The sequence below is a fragment of the Suncus etruscus genome, chromosome 18 (genome assembly GCF_024139225.1).
Source record: "Suncus etruscus isolate mSunEtr1 chromosome 18, mSunEtr1.pri.cur, whole genome shotgun sequence".
Lineage (NCBI taxonomy): Eukaryota > Metazoa > Chordata > Mammalia > Eulipotyphla > Soricidae > Suncus > Suncus etruscus.
The window spans coordinates 3442076-3453271 of NC_064865.1; the positions used below are offsets into that span (position 1 = coordinate 3442076).

Sequence of the window (11196 nt, forward strand, 5' to 3'; positions counted from 1 at the left end):
TTCAATTCATGGCATCCCATATGGTTCTCCAAGCAGTGCGAGGAGTGATTCCTGAGTGCAGAGCTAGGAATAACTCCTGAGCATCTTCAGGTGTGGTCCCAAAACAAAAAAATAGAAAATATAAAAAGTGGGACCCACAGTGGGCAAGTATCTTCCTGGGAATCATGAGGCCAAGGGTTCAACTTCAGGGCCACACACATGTGTCTGATGCGTTCTAGCAGCTCTGCTCTCTGGAAACCCCAGAGCTGCAATCAAGTGTAATCTCTGGTGCACCACAACCAAGTGTGAGCAATCATCACCACCAAAGAATGTGGGTTCCCTTTAAGCACTCAGAAGAGTATGTGAGCACTGCTACTAGGCATGCGTATTGAGACCTTTAGTGATCACAATAGCAAGAGCAAAAGTAAAAGGGGAGTTAAAAATAATAAAGACCAGAGGAAAAAGTACAGTGGGTAGGACAGTTGCCTTGCATGCAGTTGACCCCTTTCAACCTATTTCATTTGCTCCACTCCCAGCCCACCTGGAATGATCCCTGAGCACAGAGTCAGGTGGAAACACTGAGCACTGTTAAGTGTGGCATAACAACAACAACAACAACAACAACAACAACAATAACAACAGCTGCAGGAGCAACATATTCTAAAAGTCAATTCAAGAGATTCAGGAAATAAATAAGGCTGGAACCTCCAAGTAGGAGCCCTAGCGATTGTTACTCTTCTGGCAACACCCTATATAAATGACCTTCAGCATTTATTTGAAAACTCCCAGAGCTGGAATGCTCATTTTATAGAAATTATTAGGAAGTTCTTATTCTGTCAGGTTGCCAAATGACATACATGTTTTGTTTTCTATATTACTATAATTATGTAACTCTAATGAGTCCAAAGTTCACCTTTCTATGCCTTTCAAATCATTAATCCAAGTTCTTTCATATTCTTTTATTTATATATTTATTTATTTGCCACACCCAGGAATGCTCAGAGGTTACTCTAGGCTCTACTGCCAGAAATGACTCTTGATGGTGCTTGGGGAAGCATATGGGGTGCTGAGGATTGAAGATGGGTTGGCCACATGCAAGACCAGCACCATGCATTGTGCTATTGTTCCAGTCCAGATCCAAGTTCTATCTTGGGAGCAAATAAGATCATCAGGTCTTGCTTTTCTATGAACCAGACAGAGCTGCCATATTCCTCTCCCCACACTCAGACCAGATCTCAGCCAATCTCCATTCCTCCAGCCTCTCCCTGTGTGCCACATGTCACCCCACCCTACTTTCATCCCCAATTGTTCCCTCCACTCAGACCCTGCACCAGTGTTCCTCTTCAAATCCCACTGCCTCCAAGGCCTCAGACCCCACTCCAGCTTCAGCCAGGGCCTTATTCTTCCTCTTAATACAGCCTTAGTTTATCATCTAATGAAGTGCATCTCATCCAATCTACACACATATACCTAAGCTTACCTGCACAAACTAGAATATGGGACAAAAGAAAACTTCCAAAAGATATAGTATGTAAAACAAGATTTCAGCCACCTCTGCGGTGTCTTGTGTAACTCCGTTGATGATCTGTGCCTAGAATACGTATTCTGTGTACTCCTTTGGTATAGGGACCACACCCTAGTGGTGCTCAGGGATGACCAGGGCTAAGTCAGTGATCCTGAGAAGGAGGCATGCAGTGTCAGGGATGGAACTCGGGGCCTCAAACCTGCTAGACATGTGTGCCACCAACTCCAGTCCTGCACATTTTGACTACCTTGGGATGCTACATAAGCTGTGGGCCTGCAGTGAACCTAGCTTTGCATGCCTATGATCCAGGTCTCTTGGAGAACACTCCTGAGCAGACTATCATTCCCAAGCCCCAAAGCTTTCTCACTACAGAGATATGTGGCTGAAGCAGTAGTATAGCAGATAGGATGCTTGCCTTGCACATAGGTCCTGAGACCTTCTAACAAACAAAAACTACTAGTAGACACTGAGGTGCTTCCGCAGCCTTAGTGGCAGCCTCAACCATCCCTGGAGACCACATCTCCATGAGCTCCATACACACATGTCTTTGACTTGGTTTCTTCTTTTCTCTTGGACTTTGTCATGTTTGCCCACTTCTGGCATCTCTGGTTGGGTCAGTCTCTCACTCCAGTGGCAAATCCTATCATCAGCTGGTCAGTGGCCGGTGCAAGGGCAGTAGTGGGGGTGCCTCCCTAGACTTGATAAAAAATGATGGGCAAGGGGGCTATAGAGGCCCTGGGATAAGCCAAAAGATCTTCAGGAGTTTATGATCAGCAACACCACAGCAGGACCCCCTGTTACCGGCCTCTCAGAGTAGAAAGACTAACTTCCCTAGAGAAGTCCCACTGCCCCTGACCCCAGCAGGCAGCATCCTTGTGAGAAAGCAGAGCTGACAAGTGTGACCCCAGTTTCTCAGAGAAAAAAGTGGAATGAGTTGTAGATGAAACCCTATCTTCTTTCTTTCTTTCTTTCTTCTTTCTTTCTTTCTTATCTCTTTCTTTCTTTCTCTTTCTTTCTTTTCTTTCTTTCTTCTTTTCTTTCTTTCTTCATTTTCTTTCTTTCTCTCTTCTCTCTCTCTTCTCTTTTTCTTTCTTTCTTCTCTCTTCTCTCTTCTTTCCTCTCTCTTCTTTCCTTCTCTCTTCTTTCTTTCTTTCTTCTCTTTCTTTCTTTCTTTCTTTCTTTCTTTCTTTCTTTCTTTCTTTCTTTCTTTCTTTTCTTTCTTTCTTTCTTTCTTTCTTTCTTTCTTCTCTCTCTCTCTTCTTTCTTTCTTCTTTCTTCTTTCTTTCTTTCTTTCTTTCTCTTCTTTCTTTTCTTTCTTCTTTCTTTCTTTCTTTCTCTCTCTCTTCTTTTTTCTTTCTCTTCTCTCTCTCTCTCTCTTTCTTTCTTTCTTTCTTTTCTTTCTTTCTTTCTCTTCTTTCTTTCTTTCTTTCTTTCTTTCTTTCTTTCTTTCTTTCTCTTTCTTTCTTTCTTTCTTTCTTCTTTCTCTTTCTTTCTTTCTTCTTTCTTTTCTTTCTTATCTTTCTTCTTTTCTTTCTTTCCTTTTTCTTTCTTTCTTTTCTTTTTTTAGTCCTGCAAATGCAAGGCCTCAAAAAATTAATAAAAACTCAGAATTGTTCCTCTCCACGGAAATCTTTAGTAAAAGGCGAAAGATTTATACGATCTGAAGAGAAACCAGAGTATTTTCTTTCTTTTCTTTCTTACTTTCTTCTTTCTGTTTCTTTGTTCTTTTTTCTTTCTTTTTCTTTCCTTCTAGATTCTTTCTTCTTAGTTTTTCTTTTTTCCTTCTTTCCTTCTTTTCTTTCTCTCTATTATTATTTTTGTCACACTGGTGGTGCTAAAGGCTTACTCTCAGCTCTTACTCAGAAATCACTCTGGGGAACAGAGTAATGGCATAGCTGGTAGAGTATTTGCTTTGTATGCGGCCAACGAGGGTTTAATCCCTGGCATCCCATAAGGTCCCCTAGCCTACCAGAAATAATTTCTAAGCACAGATACAACACAAAAATAAAATAGAAGTCACTCTTGGCAAAGTTCAGGAAAACAGGGGGGGAGGGTCCAGCTTTTGAACCTGAATCAGTCTGTGCAAGGGAAGTGCCCTACCCAATGTCCTATGGCTCCAGCCCCAGCAGTAGGTCTGGGCTCCAAACTACCTACTTCCTGCTCTGTGGATTGGGATAACTCACCATTTAAAGGCTCAGTCACCAGCTGCAAGCAGAGGACCCAAATCCCTCTGCCCTGATATAAGCCACTCCTCTCATCTGCAGCTGGTGTCCACAGCTCCAACTGCCCATAGGTCTGGCTGTCTTATCTATCCCACTCACATGCTCCCCTTGGTCCTCTTCCAAGTATTCCAGGGATGGACTTTGAGCTCAGATACCTGTGTTCACCCCAATCAACTCTCTCCACTTTCCAACGTCAGATCATTGTGGCCCCAGCTGTGGAGCTCACTCTCCCTCCCCAGCTGAGATCTCTGTAGCCAAGGGCAGGGGAGATCCAGCTCTGAGGAGAAAGCCCCAAGCCTTTGTCTGAAGCTCTGGGATGATGTCCTGTCCCATCAATACATCTTTCCTCCTAACTTCTGACTTGTTGGACTTATTCTCCTCTGTTCTAGGTGTGTCCAAGACAAATCTACAGATTTTCCTTTGAACCTGAGTCAGGCCTGTTTCTTGCTCCAGCAGATCCAAGAAGGGGGATCTCCCCACCCCCACCTCCAGGCTTGATTTCTGGAGGTCTCGTTTCCAGCAGGATTAACCAGCCACTGGTGTTTGACCAAGAGTTGGACATAGCAGTTATTGAACTTGGATTTCCCAAATGGAGATGGAGTTTGTCTAGCACCTCTCAGTTCTTCCCAGGCCCCTCAGGGGGCACCTTCTTCAGTGTCTGTCTGTGGAGCTCAGAGGCCAGACTGAAGCCCTTTCTCAGCAGTACCTCAGCCTGCCTGGCCACCCACTCAACTCCCTTTTCTGGCTGCTTCACTCTGGGAGGGAGGAGCAGGAAGGGGCTCTAGCTGGACCTCAGGCCTCATGCTGAGCCGACTCACATCCAAGTCACGCTGCCTGGAACTCATCTGTGCACCTGGGGGTCGACAGGTACCGGACGACCATAAGTCAAGGGTAAGTCCAGTCAGGCAAGACTCTGGGCATCCTAGAACATGGAGTGCAGTGCAGGACAGGAAGCCCTGGTGGGTTGGGCAGAATGAGGAAGAGGGGACTGCAGGAGGCAAGATTATCTCCTAGTCCTGTCCTGTCACCTGAGTGGGACAGGTGTGGGTTTAGGGGTTTAGCGTCCTGGGCCAAGAAAAGAGTCCTGGGGCCCCAGCTCTCTGCTGGTTCCTCTGCCAGGGCAGGAAGCACAGATTCTGGAAGACTCTGCAGTCTTCACTGGTACCATGTGGGTCTTCAGGCAGGAGACACATGCTCAGCCCAGTGGGCCCCACCTCTCTCCACCACAGGAGCAGCTGGCCGTGGTGAAGGCTGAGCAGATGGAGCAGCAAACACATGGCGGGCCCAAGTGCTCACCCTCACACACTGCCATACTTGGCTCACTTTTAAAGGGGTGCATGCCCAGGGGTGCTCAGGGATCATTCCTGACAGAGCTAAGAGAACCATATGGGGTGCCAGGAAACAACCCTAGGTTGGCTGCATGCATGGGCAATATCCCAGTGGGTCTAGTCTCTGCTCTCAGCCTTAGATCCCTCCAGCATGCCCAGGCCTGAGGGGGTGGCTCAGCTCCCAAGCCCAGCTTTCAAGCATAAAAGGCTCAACCCTAGGTGCCCAGGTGTTCCTCAGGAGAGTGTGAGTACTCTAATGGGAAATGGGGTGTCCTGGACTCAAGCCCTCTGCTTTGCCACTCCCTAGGCAGTTCTGAACAGGGTCCTGCAGTTTCCAACCCTCTCACCAGGAGGGCACCTGGAAATGTACCAGACACACAGGCAGACACCAGATACACACAAACATACAGATGCATAGAGTCACAAAAACATGAAAACACAGATACTCACACATGTATACAGAGATACATGCAGACCTAATAACACAGTTACACACAGACATAAGATACACACAAAGATATATGACAGATACTAGATGCACATAAGCACATAGAAATACACAGAGACACATAAACTCATAAAAATACACACATGGAAATACATAAGTATAGAGATACACATAGGCACCAGATATATACATAAAGCCAGACATACACCAACACATAGAAACACATATATACACAAACATACATATATACAGAGATAAGCACAGACACTAGATATCACAGAGACACACACACATAAATACATACAGAAACATACAGAGACACAAAAGACACACATACTCATATACAGATGGTCACATAGATTTATACAGAGATAAACATAAACACACAAACACACAGATGCCCGCATATACACAGATACCAAATACACACAGATACTAGACACAAAAACAAAGACACACACAAACACACACATAAGTCCCTTGAGCTCTCGAGCCCCAGTACCCTCTGTCCCGGCCTCCGTGAGTCCAGGCAGCTGGAACTGTCTGTTCGGAGTATCTCCAGTTGGTGCCTGGGACATCAGCTTCCACCAGGACATCAGGATCAGGTGTGCCTCCTTCATCTCTTCCTTTTCTCCTCCTTGCTGAATGTTGTTCTATCATCATTACTATTATTACTTAGCCACTCCCACTGCTGCTCAAAGTTGCTGCCCACAAGACTACCCAGTTCAGTTATGTGGGGTATGAGGGTGCTCCATCCTACAAGTGGCCCCTTCTGCAGTGGCCTAAGGAGGCAAGCCTTCTGGGGCTAGAGTGATAGTACAATGGGTAGGCCGCTTGCCTTGCATATGACCATCCTAGATTCTATCCCAGACATCCCATATTGTCCATCAGTACCACCAGGAGTAATCTCTGAGCTCAGAGTCAGGAAGAAGCCCTGAACATATCTGAGTGTGGTTTCCTCCCATCACCGCCAAAAAGAAGGACCTCAAATCAGGTGACAGATGTCAAAGGATGGGAACCTGACTGAGAGTCAGACCTCTTAGGGCAGGTGTATGTGGACAATGAAGGTGGGGGGATAGACATGGACCACCCAGTGGACAGCCAGTGCAGGTGCCTGTAGGGACACAGGGACACAGAGAGAGGCAAGTCGAGGTTAGCAGCACCCTCAGAGGCCTGCCTCTCTTGGATCGAAGCTTCCTCAACGTGGGAAATGCCCAGTCTGGGCTCAGCTTCCACCAGGACATCAGAGCCAGGTGTGCATCCTTCATCTCCTCCCTTTCTTCCTCCTTGTTGCATTCATCCAGAGACCCTGGTGTAGCACGCCCATAAGCCACACCTTTGGCACCCCTGCTGGAGCTGCTCTCTTCCCTCCCCAAGCACAGTGGTATGGCACTAGATCAGCTAGACCCAACCAAGAGGCAGAGCCTCCCTGAACACCTCAGAGCTATCCTCTCCCTCAGGAAGGCAGTTCCAGTGCTCATCTGCAAAGCTCTAAGGTTGAGCTGCATTCGAGTAGTTGCCTTTCCTCTCTGCCCATTGTTGTCCATTGTGGAAAAGAAGTGGCCCTTGGCGCTTCTCTGCTCTTATTTGTTCTGTGGCCCAATCCAACAACTTCCCAGCACCTAAAGGACCTGTTCTTTCCATCTCTGACCTCCTCTCCCTTTCCCTTCACTCTCCATCTTTTACTGTCACTCAGAAAGCCCGGCTCTACTGAAGTCCCAGGGCCTTAGCACAAGCTATTTCACAAAATCCCTCCAGGGCAAGCAAGGCTCTGCCTTCTAGGTCTTTAGCCAAAAATATTCTTCTCTGTATGGCCCTTTCCCGGCCAGGCAGCTCCACCACCCAGTGCCTCTTCATTCCCAAACACCTATTCTTTACTCCTACTTAATTTTCCTTACCAATCTCTGGTATTCTTATGGGGGAGGAGGTCGAGGGCATCAGGCCACATCCAGATGTGCTCAGAGCTTACTCTTGTCTCTGTGCTCAGAGATCACTCCTGATGGTGCTTCAGAACTCTACCTAGTGCCTGAGATTTGGACAGCAGGGATAGCCATATGCAAGGCAAGCACCTTACCCCTTGAACTGTCTTGCTAGCTTCTTGGTATTTTTATCTTAATGTTTCACCTTGCAAGAATGTCACTCCCAATCCGGATCCTTTGTTAGCATCTCTAACTGCTGATATTCTCATGTCTTGCACAGAGCCTGGGACAGAGTCAACAAATAAGATGAACAGGAAAGAAGCTACCTTTACATCCAAATCCCCAGCCCACAAAATTTACAAAGAACCCTTGGCCCTAATGAGGGTGGCCAGGGGCCTGTGGGTCCAGGCAGAGTTGCCAGGCCATCAGAGGCATGCAAGCGGAAAGACTGCTGAAAGGGAGCTGAGTGAACAACCATCGAGGACTGTGCCCTCTCCCACCCCTATTTCCTAGCCCACCACAGCGCCACATCACTCTGGCTACCATTTTGTGCGCCAGGGGCCCAAACCCAACTCAGATTTCTAACCAGCCTCACTTTGGGTGAGTTTCCTTGTCAACATGCTTCTCCTAAATCCACCTCTGCTGTCCCATTCAGTCCTGGCTCCTGACTGAAACAAGGAGGAATGGACCGAGAAGAAGGGCAATTGCCCTAGCTAGGCATCAACTGGACCCCAGGCATGTCCCTCTTGCATTTGACCTTCACAGCAGCCCATTTCACAGATAAGAAACTGAAGACCCAGGAGCAGAACTTGCATGCAGGACTCTTCCACCTGACACCACCGGAAGAGCACAGGGGACCCGGAGGTGTTTGTGTGTGTGAGAGGGGGTGCAGAGTGTCTCTGTGGAGAAGCCCTGGGCCCGGTGTCTGAGTCCCAGTTCTGCTTCCCTCTCAGCACTGCAGCTCCACCCGCAGGGGGGACAGAATCTGCAGTCTAGGCAGGAGCTGCTCAAGGCCATCTCTGGGGTCAGGGACAGCTCCCGCTGGCTGCCAGCTCCCTCTGCTGGGCCCAGCCCCGAGGACTTGCACAGACACCGGGACGCCGCTGTCTGTCCACACTCAGGCAGCCCGCCCCTCTGTATGTGGGTAGTCACACAGCAGCCACCTGCAGAGTCCTACCAGCGCCAGCAGCAGCGATCCCCCCAAAAGATCTATTCTGGAAATCTGGGATGTTTCCTTTCCACTAAAGAAGAAAACCTATCTGGGGGTGTGGGTGGGGGGTACCCCATATTTAGCCCAGACAGTGTACCCAGAGCTCTGTCTCCTCCACCAGGCAGACCACCTGCCCCATCAGCTGAGAAACTCCCAAAGGCCATGGGGCTCTGGCATTTCCCTCAGACTGCCATGTGACCTGTGTTCAGAGACTGCCTCCCCCTCAAACTGGGAGGGAGGTCTCCCCCGTGAGACTGGCAGCTCCTGGGTTGGGAGCTTTCTGGTCACCTGAGAGATTAGTCCAGTTGAGCCACCACCCCCCCCTCCAGGCATTCTGGGACACCTTCTCAGCCCCCGGGGCTACTCCCAGCCCCCAGACACCTGTCCCTGCCACTCTCACTATTCCCAGGGCACCCCCCTATCCGACGCTGGAGCTGAGCTGACACTACGTAGTGCTGGCAAATGCCACCCTGACCTTAGCAGCCCCAGAGGCCATGCCATGGGCTGCCCAAGAGCGCTGCCAAGGATGGGGACGTGACTGCCCGCCCCCACCCCTGCACCCTGCTGCATGCAGGCTCAGCAATGGGGAAAGCGATACCTTGGGGAGGAGGGTACTGGTGACATCAGCGTACGTGACAGTCAGCCCTGCTCTCCCCTCTGCCCTCCATCTCTGCCTGCCACGGTGCCTGCTGAGCACGCTGACCTTCAGCTCATGGGCACCGGCTGCTCTCTGCACCCACCCAAGGACAGGGGCATCGCTCAGGGGGAAGGGGGTTCTAGCCAACTCCTCTTTTAAGCGAGCACAGGCCCCTGCAGAGGCTAGGCACCCCAGCCGGCCTTCTCTAGCCTGTCCTTCTGGGGCAGGAGCCAGTCACTTCCTGGGTGAACAACCCCCCCACCAACCTTGCTGGCAACTCTGCCCTGAGGGAATTGATCGTTCTCTTGGCTCCATGCGATCTTCCTCTTGAGGCCCTGGCAGGCTTCCGGTGCCTGGAAGCCAGCGGAGTGGGCACCTGGCTCTCCAGCCCAGGCCTGCTGACCCAGCAGGGCATAGCATAGAGGCCCACCCAGGAGAGTCAGGGCTGCTTGGCCCAGGCAGGGAAATTCAGCCACTTTGAATGACTATCACCTGCTCCTCAGGTGCCTGAAGAGAATTATCCAGTTGATGCTACCATGCTTGTCATATGCTTCTGGGACATCACTGCCCCAGGAAAAAAAAAGTAAGTCCACCCCCCAAAGGAGATAACAGTCATTGTCAAGCTTGTCTCCCTCATCTTCCTGGGAAGTGTACTGGGTCAGAGTAATAGCACCCTGGTAGGACATTTGATCCAGGTTCAATCGCTGACATCCCATCTAGCCACCTGAGCCTGCTCAGGAGTGATTTCTAAGCACAGAGCCAGGAGTAACCCCTGAACACCACAAGGAGTACCCCCCCCCCCAAAACAAAAAAATTGTGTACAATTTTGCAACAGTGGAAAACTATATCTTACCGTTGATTACAATTTTTTCATGTTTTGCTATTGAGCAAAACATAATATTAGATGTGAATTTATCTATACTGCCTTTATTTTATTGAAATATGCTTCAGTTAACCCTGCTTTATTAAAGATTTTTATCCTTGAGGATGGAGCAATAGCACAGAAGGTGGATCTGTGCTCAATCCCCAGCATTCCATATGGTCCCTGGAACCTGCCAGGAGTAATTTCTGAGCACAGAGTCAAGAGCAACCCCTGAGTGCTGCTGGGTGTGGCCCCAAAATTAAGAATTTTTATCCTTTTTGTATATCAAAATGGTTTCATAAAATTTTTTAATTAAAAAATTGACATGATAGTACAATTAACTGGTAGGGCGACCAACATGGGTTTGTTCATCTCCAGCACCCGACATGGTCCTCTAAAAAAAAAAAAAGTAATCTCTGAGTGGAGAGTCAGAAGTAATCCCTGAGTACAGTGACCCCCCCCCAAACAAACAAAAATTAATTTAAAAAATACATTAAAGAAGCCAAAGAGATAGCACAATGGGCAGGGCATTTGCCTTGCACATGGCCAAACTTGGTTCAATCTCTGGCATCCCATATGGTCCCCTGAGCCCCCCTAAGAGTAATTTTTTTTCTTTCTTCTTTTATGGGTCAGACCCGGCAGCACTCAGGGGTTATACCTGGCTCTACACTCAGAAATCGCTCCTGGCAGGCTCGGGGGACCATCCGGGATGCCGGGATTCGAACCACCATTCTTGCTAAACACCTACCTCCGTGTTTTCTCTCCAGCCCCAACTAAGAGTTAATTCCTGAGCACAGTGCCAGGAGTAACCCCTGGGCACTATCAAGTGTGGCCCAAAATCAAAACAAAGAAATTATCAAGACTTTTTATCCTAAATAGGTGCTAATTCTTGGTCATATGCTTTCTCATTATCTGTTATCATCATGTGATACTTTTTTTCTTCTTCTATTGCTATGGTTTATTACATTAATTGATTTGCACAGGTTGAACCATCCTTGCATCCCTAAAATCAACGCTACTTGGTCATGGTGCATAAACTATCAATGTAGGGTTGAATTCAATTTGC

The 11196-nt window shown here is 48.4% G+C and overlaps 1 non-coding gene across 1 annotated transcript; it reads right to left on the reverse strand.

Moving 5' to 3' along the window:
- Window positions 1-3069: 3069 nt before the first annotated feature.
- Window positions 3070-3184, reverse strand: LOC125996631 (U5 spliceosomal RNA). Its single transcript, XR_007491312.1, has one exon. It is a non-coding gene; the product is annotated as a U5 spliceosomal RNA (small nuclear RNA).
- Window positions 3185-11196: the final 8012 nt, after the last annotated feature.